Source organism: Bubalus kerabau, chromosome 8 (genome assembly GCF_029407905.1).
Source record: "Bubalus kerabau isolate K-KA32 ecotype Philippines breed swamp buffalo chromosome 8, PCC_UOA_SB_1v2, whole genome shotgun sequence".
Classification (NCBI taxonomy): domain Eukaryota; kingdom Metazoa; phylum Chordata; class Mammalia; order Artiodactyla; family Bovidae; genus Bubalus; species Bubalus kerabau.
The window spans coordinates 79,331,591-79,347,254 of NC_073631.1; the positions used below are offsets into that span (position 1 = coordinate 79,331,591).

The window sequence follows — 15,664 nt, forward strand, 5'->3', positions numbered from 1 at the left end:
CACATATAAAATCCTCAAGAAGGCTGTTTCACGTGGAATGAGGAAAACATCTGAGATCAAAAATCTTTTCCATTGCCTCGCTGAGAAATAGAATCTTGTCCAAAAATAAATATTCCAGCAACTCTTTAAAAGCAGCTGATGTACCCATGCAACAGGGGAAGTTTTTAATTTTTTTTAAGTCCCTGGGATATTTAACCACGAAAGCCTCCTCTTATTCTCTTAGGCTTTCTCTAAACTCCAGGTTCTGGGTTCAGCCCAGAACTCCACACTTAGGAAGCTGTCTTTGCAGAACCCAGAATGACTAGATCCTCCCAACCACACATGGCTGTAACCCCCAGTGCATTTCCTGTGGGGCATGGCACTCTAGAGAACCCTCTCATTATTCTGCACGTGTACTTAGCTGAAAAACCTTCCAGATTAATACAAATTACTGAAATAATAATCAAGATAAAACAAATGAAAGACTTGCCACCATGTTGGGCACCCGTACATTTGCTCTCACTGTGCTGCTGGCTCCAAGTACCCACAGAATCTAGGCCAATGGCTCTGAGGTCTGGAACTGCTCCATCCCAGCTACCCTGTGCCCAGGCTGCAAGCAGGGACCATAGGCCATTCCCACACAGGAAGTACTGGCAGGAAGAACACAGTGGACTCAGGGGAGCACTCCTCCTCCACCCAGGGTCAGTCTGGCCATAAAGGGGGCCCTCCGCCTGCCCTGTCAGGGGCAGGCTGTGCAATTAAGAGACATATCACATTTTTTAAATGGGGTGCAAAAAGCAGAACATGTGCCTTCCTAAATAACCTACGAGGGGTAAAATCTCACCCATGCCATTGTACTGGTGGTGTCCCACTGCCTCAACCACTTGATTTCCAACACCTTCCTGGGTTTCACTCTGTGGATAACCAGCTTCTTTTTTATCCTATGTCCTCAAATTCAAAAAGTAAGAACAAAGTTCATCTATTTGGTGAATAACAATGGCCTCTGCATAGAGAAGTCCTACTAGAAACTGCATTGGAAGACAATCATAAATGAAGGCATGATTCTACGGCTGAGAATGGCATGTACTTCAAGGTAGGAAAAAACAATGCACCCTTAGGGTACCACTACCCACTTTAATGGCCTCTTCAGAGAGACTCTCTGAGTCTGATTCCTGGTCTGAAGAATTCTTACAAAATAATTGCTACAAGGATTGAACATTATAAACTGAGTGGTCTAGTACAGAGAATGCCACAAACAGGTGTCCAAGGAATGACTGATCCTGCCTTTATGTTCCATATCTGCACCTTCCTCTCCACCATGATTCAGCTGCAAGATTACCACAGCAGCAGCCCATCGTGATCCTGATCCCAAATCAAGGTTCCTGCCTTTCCTATAGTTACCTCTGACTTTTAAACACTCCTACCCCTGCTTCTAGTCACTGAGATACCTGATACTACTGTCATGGGTTAAAACCCCTGATATCCCAACTGCCCTGGAGACAGAGCCAAATGACAAGTCTTTTCCCCCTCTTTAAAACATCCATCAAGCATCTCAGTGCAGGACCTGGGATTTGATTCAAGATATGAGTAAGAACTGGTCCCTGCCCTGAAGAAGAGAAACAGACATGTAGTCAGTACTCTGAAAGGCAGAATATAGGAATGATGGGAGCACAAGAGAATCACGAGGGCAGTAGTAAAAAATATCTAGAGGTGGTAACTACCCAGCCTTGTTTTGAAGCTCTCAGAAGGAAGGGAAAGCATTGAGGGCTTACCCAAAAGACAGGAAACAGCACCATGTGTTCAAGGCATATTTAGTGTGGCCAAACAAATAAAGGGGATTACTGGAAGATAAAGACGTGCCAAAGAAAATCATCTAGGATCCTGCATTAAGTCTGGAATTTACCTTATACATACCTTATAAGTAGGAAAAGAAAAAAAAAAACCTGATAAGTACAATTGTGTCCAAAGTGACTATTCATGTCTTCAAGAATTAGATTCTAGATAGATCTTCAAAAGTCTACACAGAACATTAAAAGAATATGAAAAAAAATTAAAAGGTAAAATATTTGCAACCTATATTACAAGTGATATAAAAATATTAAGTTCCTTACTATAGAAAAGAGAGAAGAACAAGAAATCTATAGAAAAAAATGATTTAAGAGATATGAACAGACAGTTCACAAAAAAAGAATTGAAAATGACCTTTAAAGTTTATGAAAACATGTTCAACTCACTCAGAATAAGAGGAAAGCAAATTCCAAATATACTGAGTTAACTGTTTCTCACCAGTCAGGTTGGCAAAAATTCAAAAGACTGACCACCTATAATGAGGCAAGACTAAAGAAATACACTCATATACCCAAGGGGAATGCCAAGGGCACATGCCCTGAGGCGGGAAATTTAGCTAACCCATACATGTATTTACCCTTTAACCCATCAACGTCATTTCTAGGAAAGCACAGGCAAGAATTTTAAAAGATATACGTATAGGGTTACTCACTGTAGCACTATTTTACAAAAAGATAGAAAAGAAACAAAAAAGGCTGTAAACAATAGGTCTTTAAAGGCACTGTGGCTCCTATCCAGTTGCTCTCTGTCTCAGACGACTAGATCTGCGAAAGCCAACTGCATGTCATGAGCAGCTTGATGACCCAGGTGGTAAGGAACTGAAGCCTCTGGCCAACAGCCATGTCACTAGCCATCTTGGAAGTGGGTCCCCATCCCCAAGAGGCACATGATTGAGAAGGACCCAAAGCAGCATCACACATGTTCTCAGAACTGAACTGAGATTTAGACCAGAGCCCATAGAGTGCTTCCTTGGTGGCTCAGATGGTAGATGGCTCAGATGCAGGCAGATGGCTGCCTGAAATACAGGAGACTCAGGTTCAATCCCTGGGTTGGGAAGATCCCCTGGAGAAGAGAATGCCTACCCACTCCTGTAGTCTTGCCTAGAGAATTCCATGGACAACAGAGACTAGCAGGCTATAGTCCATGGGGTCACAAAGAGTTGGACACAAAGAGACTAACACACACACATCACATCACAGAATAACCCCTATATGATTCAGCCCTGACGCAGATCCAAAAGAGTATCAAAAAATCTTTAAAGCAGAACTGAAATTAAAACCACTGGCCACAGACAGTGAAACAGAATTTATGGTTGGACCTAACCAAGGCGATAACCTGCTAAAGCAAGTAACGGATAAACAAAGCATCAACATTTAAGAGGACCCTGCAACTAAAGAGTCTAGAGAATATACATTCCTCATCTGCAAGACACGGCTATAAAGCCAGGAGAGTATGAATAACTCAAGAGAAAAAACAGTCGACAAAGGCCAACCTCCAGGCAACTCAGATGTAGAAATGATCAAAGACATAAAGTAGCTACTAGAACCATGCTCCATGAGGTGAAAGAAAACAAAATCTAAGGGAAAGAAAAGTGTTCAACAGAGAAAGGAAATATAAAAATAACCCAACAAAAATTTTAGAAGACAGAAATGTAGTATGCGAAATAAAAACTCACCGGATCAGCTCAATAACAAAATGAATATCAGGAAGTAAAGAGTAAATGGACTTGAAAATAGATTAATAGAAATCCAATCTAAAACAATAGAGAGAAAAAAGATCAAAAAAAAAAAAGAAAGAAAGAAAATGTGATGTGAACAGAGAACCAGAGATGTATATAAGAATCTCAAGGTAACACAAAAGAAAACAGGAAAAGATTGGCACAGAAAAAAGAATTTGAAAAAATAATAGCTGAAAACTACCTCCTCACAATGCAAATTTACAGATTCAAGAAGTGAGAAAAGGGGGAGGATAAACTCCAAGAAAACCACACCCAAATACTTCATGATCAAACTGCAGGGAAAAAAAGATAAAAACAAAAATTAAAAAGCCAGAGAATGTGATGTGTGTTTGTGCTCACTTGTTAAGTTGTGTCTGATTCTTTGTGACCCAATGGACTGTAGCCCACCAGGCTAATCTGTCCATGGGATTCTCCAGGCAAGAAGACTGGAGTGGGTTGCCATTTCCTCCTCCAGGGGATCTTCCCCACCCAGGGATCAAACCCACATCTCCTGCATCTCCTGCATTGTCAGGTTGAGTCTTTACCACTAAGCCACCTGGGAAGCCAAGAATCTGATGCATTACGTAAAAGAGAACGGAGATGTTCTCTAAGGATTTTCCTTCAGAAGTAGGAAGCCAAAAACAGGTTAGGAAGATGGCCACGGATTAAAAAGTAAAGGAAGGTTTGTCAAGTAACCACTTGGTTGTCCAGATGTTCCCATGAAGACTTGGAGACCTGTGGTTGGTTACGAGCTGGGAAAAGTGGAATATTAAGGTTCATCTTACCCTGAATGTGAGCACATAGACTTCTGATCACCACCAAGGTCTCTATCAGAGCTGAGAAACCAGTGTTTAAACAATGTTTGGAGAAGCTGCCTCTCCATCTGCTGACTCTAGATTTCCAGGGTGGGGATCTGCAGCCTAACTACAGCTCAAGGCTAAAAGCCAAAGATAAATGCTCCTGACTTTTTATTATGAGGCAGTCATCCCAGCAGATCTCCTGCTTATGTCACTTTCTACCTGCTTTCAAGAAAGCCTGGGGCTTCCCTGGTGACTCAGTGGCAACTACTGAGCCCTCTCAATGCAACTGCTGAGGCCTATGCACCTTAGAGCCGATGCTCAACAGGAGAAGCCACCAAAATGAGAAGCCGGTGCACTGCAGCAAAGAGTGGCCCCTGCTCACCGCAACTAGAGAAAAGCCCTCACAGCAATGAAGACCCAGCCAAGCCAAAAAATTAATAAAATTATTTTTTTTTTAAAAGAAAACCTGTTGATTCTGCAGACAGCCCCAGTGGAAACAGAGAGCTCTGTCTGTAGTATAAATGTTTATACTGTGTTTCTAAGACATTTTTTGAGGCAAATTATCTGTGAATATGTAGGTTATCTTTTTAATAACTTCAGCACAAACTGCATCTTCTTATTAAATGGACACAAATATTCATGACAGTTTATACTTCATACAGAATTGATAAATCTTTCAGTGAACACTAAGTCATGATTTTAAAAGTTTGGTTGCTGATGGTGGAAACTACTTGACTGAATTAAGTATCTGGGATTAATCCTTGAAAAACAGATATCTCCACACTTTTTAAAAAAGAATGACTTCATTTTCTAATTCTCAAATTCTTCTAAAAACAACTGTCTAATTTTTAAGTGGGTCAATTTAAAAAAGAAGAATGGGGAAAGATACAGCATGCAGGCAATAATCAGAAGAAACTGGAGTGTCTAGATTAGCGTCAAATAAGCAGACTTCAGAGCAAACAAAGTTAACAAGACAAGAAGGAACACTGCGTGATGGAGAAGCATCAATTCACAGAAATCCTAACTGTATATGCAAAACTCAGAACCTCAAAATACTTGAGGCAAAAGCTGATCAAACTGAAAGAAGAACTGATTTTTGAGCTTAAATTCTGTAGCCACTCACAGCCTGCCTGTCTCGATTTCTGCTCCGCCTCCCCCCAGCTCAACCTCTTGGGAAAACCACTCCCAGTTAAATCCAACTGTCTGACAGCTCTTTGCACCTGTTGCTGAATGGAGCTGGAGAACAGGACACAGTCATGCTAATTAGGCTTACTTTAAATTTATGACATTCCAGTGGATCCTTAATGTTACCATTTTCCCAAGCCATTCCTCTACCCCCCTACCCCCTGCAATGAGATCTCTATTTTCCCTCCTCTCCTCCCACCTGTGTTAGTTTTTCTCTTTTCCCCACTGATAACTCAGCCTTTTTTTTTTCTTTTTTAGTTTCTCATGACCTCACTCACCACTTCGGTAATTTCATCCAATCTCATTGTTTCAAATACAAAATATATTCCTTTCTTAAGGCTGTCTAACAAATTACCACAAATGAGGTGGCTTAAAATAACAGAAATTCATTATGTCTGAGTTCTGGGGGGCAGAAGTCTGAAAGAAGGGGTCAGCTGGGCCAGTTTCCTCCAAGACACTAAGTAGACTCCTTCCCCCTGCCACCTAGCACACGGTGGTGCCAACAATCTTTGGTGTTCCTTGGCTTCCAGCTACCTTTCTCCCATGTCTGCCTCTCTTGACGAGGCATTCTCCTCTCTGTTTGTATCTGTGTCTCTCCCCGTCCATGGACACCCCTCTCTGGATTTAAGACCTCCTCTCATCCTGTGTAAGCTCATCTTATCTAATTACATCTGCTGCTGCTGCTACTGCTGCTGCTAAGTCGCTTCAGTCGTGTCCAACTCTGTGCGACCCCATAGACGGCAGCCCACCAGGCTCCCCCGCCCCTGGGATTCTCCAGGCAAGAACACTGGAGTGGGTTGCCATTTCCTTCTCCAATGCATGAAAGTGAAAAGGGAAAGTGAAGTCACTCAGTCGTGTCCGACTCTTCGCGACCCCATGGACTGCAGCCTACCAGGCTCCTCTGCCCATGGGATTTTCAAGGCAAGAGTACTGGAGTGGGATGCCATTGCCTTCTCCGAATTGCATCTGCAAAGATATTTAAAACTAAGTTCACCTGCCATGTGTACCTGAATTTTGAGGTATCACTATTTAATTCAGTATACTTCACTCTCTGTCCTCCAAAAGTTGACATCTGCCATGCATACAAAATACATTCACCTCATCTTAAAATCCTCCATTCCAGAATTAACTCAAAATTTCATCTAAATATGATCAACTCAAAAAGTTCCCAGTCCCATCATCTACTTACCTAAATGGCCCAGATGGTTGATACTGAGGGTGTAACCCATCCTAGGGCAAAATCCCTCTTCATGGGTAGACCTTTTAAACTAGAAAGAATGTTATCTGCTTCTGAAATGCAATGGTGAGACAGGCATAGGATAGGCATTTCCGTTTCAAAAGGGAGAAACTGGAAGGAATCAAAGGGTCATGGGTCCCAAGCAAGTCCAAAACTCAGCAGGGAAAATTCCACTAGGTTTCAGGACCTGACAATAATCCACTGTTATTTGATTCTCTACCCTCTGGGCCTGCAGAGAAGAAAATCAAAACAATTAAAAAACTTCCTATAAAGAGAACTTCAGGCCCAGATGGTTTCACTGATAAACACTACCAAATATATAAAGTAATATCAAGATTCTATACAAACTCTCCCAGAAATAAGATATTACCAGGGAAAAAACTATAGATTAATAACATTCATGAACACAGATGCAAAAATTCTGAAAAAATATTTTAGCAAACCAAGTTCATAAATACATAAAATAATACACCATGACCAAAGGGCTGGGGGAAGAGATGGGGGGCAGGGGTGGTTGCTATTTCAGGAATGCAAGGCTGGTTTAACATTTGAAAATAATTCTATGTAATTTACCAGACTAATAAACTAAAAAAGAAAAGCTACAGATCACTTTAATAGATTCAGTAAGGCATTGGACAAAAGTCAATATCTATTCCTAAAAATTGCTCTCTGTGCAAAATAGGAAGAGAGAAGAACTTTGTCATCCTGCTAACTGTCATCCATGCAAAACCTATAGCTAATATCAAACTTGATTATGAAAGTCTGAATGTTTTTCCCCCAAAATCAGAAACAAAACAAGGAGGTCCTCTTTTACCATTCCAAATCAAGCATCATACTAGAAGTTCCAGCCAGGGTAACGAGGCAAGAGAAAGTAAAAGCATCCAAATTGGAAAAAAAAAAAAAAGAAAAGAAGTAAAACTTTTTATTCACAGATGATCTAATAAATAATAGAACTACTAGAACTAATAAGTAAGTTTTGCATAGTTGCAGGATATAAAATCAATATACCCATATCAATTGTATACTAGCAATAAAAACTTAGAAATTCAAACTTTAAAAATATACCATTTAAACCACATCCAAAAAATATGATATAGTTAGGAATATGTCTGAAAAAACATATGAAAGACTTAAACACTGAAAAATACAAAATATTGCTAAGAGAAAATAAAGAATTCCTAAATAAGTTGATACATATATACTGTGTTTATGAGTCTGAAGAATCAGTACTGTTAAGGGGTCAATTCTTCCCCAACTGATCTCTAGACTCAGAGAAGTCTTAACCAAAATTCTGGTAGCCATATTTATAAAGAGAAAAATGAAAATTTGGTTCTAATATGTATGTGAATATTACAGGACTTGAAAAGCCAAAACAATTTTTAATTAAAAAAAAAGGACAAATTTGGAGGATTAGTACTATATGATTTTAAGATTATTATAGAGCTACAGTAAGTAAAAACAGTATGATACTGACATAAAGATAGACATATAGAGATGGCATAATGAACTGATAAATGGAACAGAACAAAGAATCTAAAAATACACTCATACATATAAAGACAACTAATTTTCATCAAAGGCACAAAAGCAAGTCAGTGGAGAAGAATAGTCTTTTCAGAAAATGATGCTGGAAATAAAGATATCCATATAACTTGAATTCAAACCTCACACCATATTTGAAGATTAACTCAAGTGGACCATAGGCCTAAACGTAAAAGCTAAAATTGTAAAACTTTTAGAAGAAAACAAGATAAACCCTTTGTGTGTGACCTTAAGTTGGCCAAAGATTTCTTAAATGCAACACTAAAAGCATAATTTATAAGAGAAAAAAGACAAACTGCACTTTATAAAATTAAAATCTTCACTCTCCATAAGACCTTGTTAAAACCTTGAATGACCAGCCACAGACTGGGAGAAAACAGTTGTTAATCATATATTCAGTAGAGAAGGAATTGTATCCAAAAATATGTAAAGAAATCTCAAACTTCAATAAGAAAACAATCAGCCCAATTTTTTTAAATGGGTAACAATTTGAACAGACACTTCACAAGTGAGAAGATACACAGACAACAGATTAGCACAAAGCAAATGCTCAACATCCTTAGTCATTAAGGCAATGCAAATTAAAACCAAAACGAGATACCATTATTTAACTAATAGAATGGCTAAAATTAAAAAGACTGCCCATCCCAACTGTTGGCAACTGGAACTCCCACGCACTACCGGTGGGAATGAACATAATATAGTCATTCTGGAAAACAGTTTGACAGTTTGTTCACTTCACAAACATCAAAAATATATATATGTATATTCTATATATGAATATATATGAGTGGACATATATGACATTATATATATTACATATATATGATTATATATAATATAATCCAGGTATTTCATTACCAGTATTTACCTAGGAGAACTTAAAACTTGCATCCATACAAATATTTGTCCATGAATCTTCATAGCAGTTTCATGTTTAATAGCCAAAGAATGAAAACAACTCAAATATATACCAACAGGTTAACAGATTTAAAAAACCAGGATTGTACCTATACAATGGGATTCAACTCCACAACAACAAAAATGAACTACTTATTTATCCCTGACTCAACAGGGATAAATCTCAAAATATTAATAATTATGCTGAGTAAAAGAAGCCAGACTAAAAACAGTCTATAATGTATAATTCCATTCACTGAAAATTCCAGAAAATGCCAACTAATCCAGAGTGACAGAAAGGAGATCACTGGCTGGGAGGTGACAGGATGTATGTTGGTGCCAACTGAATGAAAAATGCCCGCCAAATCTTCCTTGCTCCCTATTTGCCAAGGAAAGACCTTGTTATGTCCATGGACAATTTGAAGACTGCATACTATCCCCAAAGAGAGCAGAAACTAAAAACATGCAAACATTTGAACTAAGGAATGAGGCATCTGAGGGGAGCAGGTGCTCTGTTCTGCCATTCATTTGAGAATAAAACTTCTAATATAAGGTTTGGTCAGGTGGCTATGAGAATACAGGAATAAACTCTTAACTTCCCACAGAGTGGGCATGACTGTTTCCAAGAGTTAACCCTTCCACAGATGCCATGAGATCCACAGCAGCACCTTTTCAGAAACCTGTTCCAGGTCAGAAGCCAGTAAGGGGAGGAACGAGTCAGCAGGTGGGCAAACATTCAGATTTCCTGTGATCAAGGTCCCAATCTCCTTTTTTGTTCCCGAAGTTTCAGCCTTGAACAAAAGCTGGATTTGAAACAGACATAGGAATTGCCCTACTGTGAATAACCAGAACAGAGAAACAGCCCTTGCCCTGTAAATGACTGTGTGGACATGGGTACTGGGCCCATGGGGAGAACAATGCTCTTGGGAGAGAAAAGGCTGTGGCACAGAATCACTGTGCTGGACAGAAACCTACCTTTCCACCCCTAACCCCTGGAGAGCGGGGGTTGGGGGACGGGGCAGTCCCAGAAGGCTTGTCTTCTGCTCAGAACATGCCCAAGCCCTTTCTCTGGAGGCCTTCCATTCATCTCCAAATTGTCAGCAAAGCAGGATGGCACTAACTTTGAAGTGCCCACTCTAATGCCACCAGTGCCACCTTCTCAATTCAGTTTATTGAACTTTTCTCTCTTCTCTTCCACACCTCAGAGGTCCACTTCCTCTGACACATGCCAACACCAGTGCTGTCCATTCTGAAACCTCCCTCATCCCTCCGGGTTCACAGAGCTGAGGTCCTTGCATGCTCATCAGTTCAGTTCAGTTCAGTCGCTCAGTCATGTCCAACTCTTTGTGACCCCATGAATCACAGCACACCAGGCCTCCCTGTCCATCACCAACTCCCGGAGTTCACTCAGACTCACGTCCATTGAGTCAGTGATGCCATCCAGCCATCTCATCCTCTGTCATCCCCTTCTCCTCCTGGCCCCAATCCCTCCCAGCGTCAGAGTCTTTTTCCAGTGAGTCAACTCTTCTCATGAGGTGGCCAAAGTACTGGAGTTTCAGCTTTAGCATCATTCCTTCCAAAGAAATCCCAGGGCTGATCTCCTTCAGAATGGACTGGTTGGATCTCCTTGCAGTCCAAGGGACTCTCAAGAGTCTTCTCCAACACCACAGTTCAAAAGCATCAATTCTTCGGTGCTCAGCTTTCTTCACAGTCTAACTCTCACATCCATACATGACCACTGGAAAGACCATAGCCTTGACTAGACAGACCTTTGTTGGCAAAGTAATGTCTCTGCTTTTGAATATGCTATCTAGGTTGGTCATAACTTTTCTTCCAAGGAGTAACCGTCTTTTAATTTCATGGCTGCAGTCACCATCTGCAGTGATTTTGGAGCCCCCAAAAATAAAGTCTGACACTGTTTCCACTGTTTCCCCATCTATTTCCCATGAAGTGATGGGACCAGATGCCATGATCTTCGTTTTCTGAATGTTGAGTTTTAAGCCAACTTTTTCACTCTCCACTTTCACTTTCATCAAGAGGCTTTTTAGTTCCTCTTCACTTTCTGCCATAAGGGTGATGTCATCTGCATATCTGAGGTTATTGATATTTCTCCCGGCAATCTTGATTCCAGCTTGTGCTTCTTTCAGTCCAGCGTTTCTCATGATGTACTCTGCATATAAGTTAAATACACAGGGTAACAATATACAGCCTTGACGTACTCCTTTTCCTATTTGGAACCAGTCTGTTGTTCCATGTCCAGTTCTAACTGTTGCTTCCTGACCTGCATACAGATTTCTCAAGAGGCAGGTCAGGTGGTCTGGTATTCCCATCTCTTTTAGAATTTTCCACAGTTTATTGTGATCCACACAGTCAAAGGCTTTGGCATAGTCAATAAAGCAGAAATAGATGTTTTTCTGGAACTCTCTTGCTTTTTCCATGATCCAGCAGATGTTGGCAATTTGATCTCTGGTTCCTCTGCCTTTTCTAAAACCAGCTTGAACAACTGGAAGTTCACGGTTCACATATTGCTGAAGCCTGGCTTGGAGAATTTTGAGCATTACTTTACTAGTGTGTGAGATGAGTGCAATTGTGTGGTAGTTTGAACATTCTTTGGCATTGCCTTTCTTTGGGATTGGAATAAAAACTGACCTTTTCCAGTCCTGTGGCCACTGCTGAGTTTTCATGGGCATGCTCATACCCCTCTTTAAATTCAAGTCCAATGCCACCACTTCTCTGAAGCTCCTTCCATAGGAAAGTCTGTACCCCTCATCCTCGGGGTCACAAATAGACTTAGTAAACTCTGCTGTATTTCCCAGGTCATACTGCCCACCACTGTCTGGTCCCCATCAGTCTTTCCAGCAGCCTGTGAGACCTTGTGGCCAGCACATGGAGGTGCTCAGTTCGAGGACAGATAAACTCTTAATGGTGTTATTTGTAGGTTATGGTGATTTCTAGTGTTCTTCCCATCAGTAGTGTCCTGCATGCAGGCGTAATCAGATCGCTTCAGTCATGTCCGACTCTTTGCCACCCTATGGACTGAACCTGCCAGGCTCCTCTGTCCATGGGATTCTAAAGGCAAGAAGACTGGAGTGGGTTGCCATGCCCTCTTCCAGTGGAATCTTCCCGACCCAGGGATCAAACCCACATCTCCTGTGTCTCCTGATTTGCAGGCAGATTCTGTACCTCGGAGCCACTGGGGAAGCCCAGTAATGCATCCACAAATTCAGGAGGCTTACCTAGCAGACCACCTGATAGAGGAGAAATTAGGTTCCCTTTCCCTACCCCCACATCTCCTAGTGGGAAATGGCAAAGCTTTAGGCAGAATGGCACCCATCCCTGAAACAGGTCTGTAACATCACTCCCCTCTAGGAGTTAGAACGTTTCTGTTCAAAGCCTACTCTGGCAGGTAAACCTGACAGCTACACCTCTGGGATGTGGAAGAGAGAGCCCACTGCTAGAGGCAGGGAGAGAGACGGTAGGGTGGCATGTCCAGCTAGGGCAGAAGAGAAGCAAGGGAGGCAGATGTCATATGGAGACAAGGTGTCTGTGAGCTGAGCAGTGGGCTCCAAGAAATGAGAGGCTTCTGTCATGAGGTGAAGATAATCAGGCTGACCCCAGAAATCACCAATCATAACCAGGCCAGCTGAACTCCGTTAGTGAAAAGGAAATGTCCCATCCTGTCTCCTGTCCTTCATGCCAATGGTTGTCTGCTACAATTCAGCAATTGTATGCCAAGTACCTTCCCCAGGGGGAAAAGCCATCTTTCCTACTAACTGCTATAGTTTATGTTATAACCATAAACTCCAGATTAATTAAAGTTGAACAAAATTAGTATGCCATAAAATTAAGTTTTATCCCATTCAAGTCCCCAAGTTTACCCTGCAACAATTACATTGGGGGGGGGGCGGGGAAGGGGGGCCGTGGGGAGGGGTGTGGTTCCCTGCAGTTGTGTCAAATAAAAATGACTAAAATTGAAATACAATTTTTCCCACATCACTGCCACAGATTTACTTACTTCCTGTTGCAAGATTTCAGAAAAAAGGCCATGACAGTCTATAAAATGTGGTTGTGGAATGTTTTTGAAAGTTACAATGTAACCTTTAGTTATCTTGGTCTCTGGTTTGTTGAAGGACATCCTGGCGCTTAGGCGCCCCCTAGGGACTCCCTCGCAGAACACTCACCTTTTTTCCAAATGCAAGGCCAGGGTGACTTAGACATTCTCCCTGGGCGTCCCTTGTCCACTACTCAGATGATAATGCTGGTAAAAAGTGTCATACTGACCAAAGACCAGCTCATCTCATGTATAACACAGTACTAAACAGAGGTGGACTTGCCACTCCAATATTCTTTTTATGTAGAAACCATCTAAAATATCAGTCAAGTTATCCATGGTTAATTATTGAGGAGCAAGTTTTGTTTCCTTTAACTTTCCAATGAAATTGGAGACTCTGTTCTTGTTCTTGGCTGTCAAAGCAGATGACATACGGATGCAGAAGTAGTACAGGAGAAAGGGAATAAAGAGTAATGGTTATGGCACAGTTCACAATAAAGAGGGCAATCTAGTCTGAGTTCTGGGTGGGGTACGGTGGGTAACAGAAACGAGGGGCTGTGGCTTTGTGGGCTGGGGGAGGCAAAATCCTCTGTTTGCCTTTGATCTCCTCTCCTTTGTAGAACCTCAATAATTGTGTGTGTGTGTGTGTGTGTGTGTGCGCATGTTAGTCACTCAGGTGTCCAACTCTGTGCGATCCCATGGACTTTAGTCAGCCAGGCTTCTCTGTCCATGGAATTCTCCAGGCAAGAATATAAGCATGGGTTACCAGCCCTTCTCCAGGGGATCTTCCTGACCCAGGGATCAAACCTGGGTCTCCTGCATTGCAGGCAGATTCTTTAACATATGAGCCACCAGGGAAGACTCTCAATTATTACTATTATTATTTATTTGGTATGAGTAAATTGGCCTTGCCAATTTCTAAAAGGAGGCTAGCTATGGTGATACACACACACACACACACACACACACACACTCAAAGAGGAGAGCTCTGGCCAGGGTGGAGGAAGGAGATGGGAGGTTTCTGTCATGAGGTGAAGATAACCAGGCTGACCCCAGCTATCACCAATCATAATCAGGCCAACTGAATTCTGTTAGTGAAAAGGGATATGTCCCATCCTGTCTCCTGTCCTTTATGGACAAGAGGGAACGCAAGGAGGTCCTTATTTGATGTTTCTACTGCAAACTGCAAAAGGCTCCTCCTAGATGCCCATCCTCCTCCTAGCCGGGGAGTATCCGTTTTCCGCAGCGTCCAGGAGACTCCGCTCCAGTGGTGTTATCGCGGATTGCCACTGCTGATCCACAGGCTCTTTTTAAGAACCTTGAAAGTGTATTGATAATTCCCAATTCAATCCTGGACCACTGGCGTCCTCTGTTGGTCACCTAAGGAAGGGGAGGGCAGACACCATTGAAAAGACTCGCACGGAGCTGGCCCACCGGATTCGCGGAGACTTCGGGGAGCAATTGTGCCCTCCGGCTCACCACCCCCCGCCCCCCACCCTGCATAATGCGAAGTGTTCGGATTACACAGACGAGCGAGACTCCCCGAGTCTCCATTTAAACGCACCGCTGGGAACTTGAAAAAAAACTAGCCTGAAAAAAGACAGTGAATATCACCAATTTTAAGGACTGTTCAGTTATTAATTACGCTTCAGCAATGCTCGTTTTATGGTTTTTTTTTCTTATTCTTTTGTTGTGAATATAAGCTCTATTTGAAAACCTCATCAGGGAAAATACCTAAAACAAAGTCAAGCGTGATGTCAAATCTCTGACAAACCCATTTGCCGCCGGTCCACTTTAGTAATCAGGGACTTGCAGACACCCGTAAAGTGCGAACCCTCATGGCACTGAGAAGTCTATCTGGAAAGAGGGAAGACAACGTGCGCACCTGCAGACGCGCATTTGTGGGGGGCGAGGTGCTTGTGGTAAAGCCCCAAGTCCTTGGCTCCCTGAGACCTAGATGCGAATCGGGCATCCTCATTCAGAAATGCATCCTCCACCCCCCGACCAGAGGAATTAAATTTTTCAAAGTTTTGCAAAGTACACACGGTGAGAAGCTGCGCTCACCAGTTTCCTTGACACCATTTCGACGCGGAGCGACCTCAACCTGGGCCACAGAGAGAGAAGGGCGGCTGCAAGGGAGTGGCCCAGGTCAGGGTCTCTGGCGTGGCCTGGGACGCAGGAGACCCGGGATGACCAAGACGCCTAGGTGGCCGGAGGCACCTGGGACTGCAGACTGGTGGGGCTGCCAGGTTTCCGGGAATGGGGGGGGGGGGGTGCCGCCGGGCTTGCGGTAGCGAAACAGGTGCCTGCCGGGGCGGCCGCGGGCTATGCGCCCCCGCACTCGACACTGCAACACAGGGCTAGGCGCGGGTCGGCTGAGCCGGGTCTGCGCCGGCCCGCCCCCG

General features: G+C 42.6%; 1 long non-coding RNA gene across 1 annotated transcript; it reads right to left on the reverse strand.

Annotated features, from left to right (window-relative positions):
- Positions 1-14,127: 14,127 nt before the first annotated feature.
- Positions 14,128-15,641, reverse strand: LOC129658590 (uncharacterized). The gene is made up of 2 exons (XR_008717429.1): positions 15,324-15,641; positions 14,128-14,639 (listed from the first exon to the last, which is right to left on the reverse strand). It is a non-coding gene; the product is annotated as an uncharacterized LOC129658590 (long non-coding RNA).
- Between the last annotated feature and the right edge of the window lie 23 nt (positions 15,642-15,664).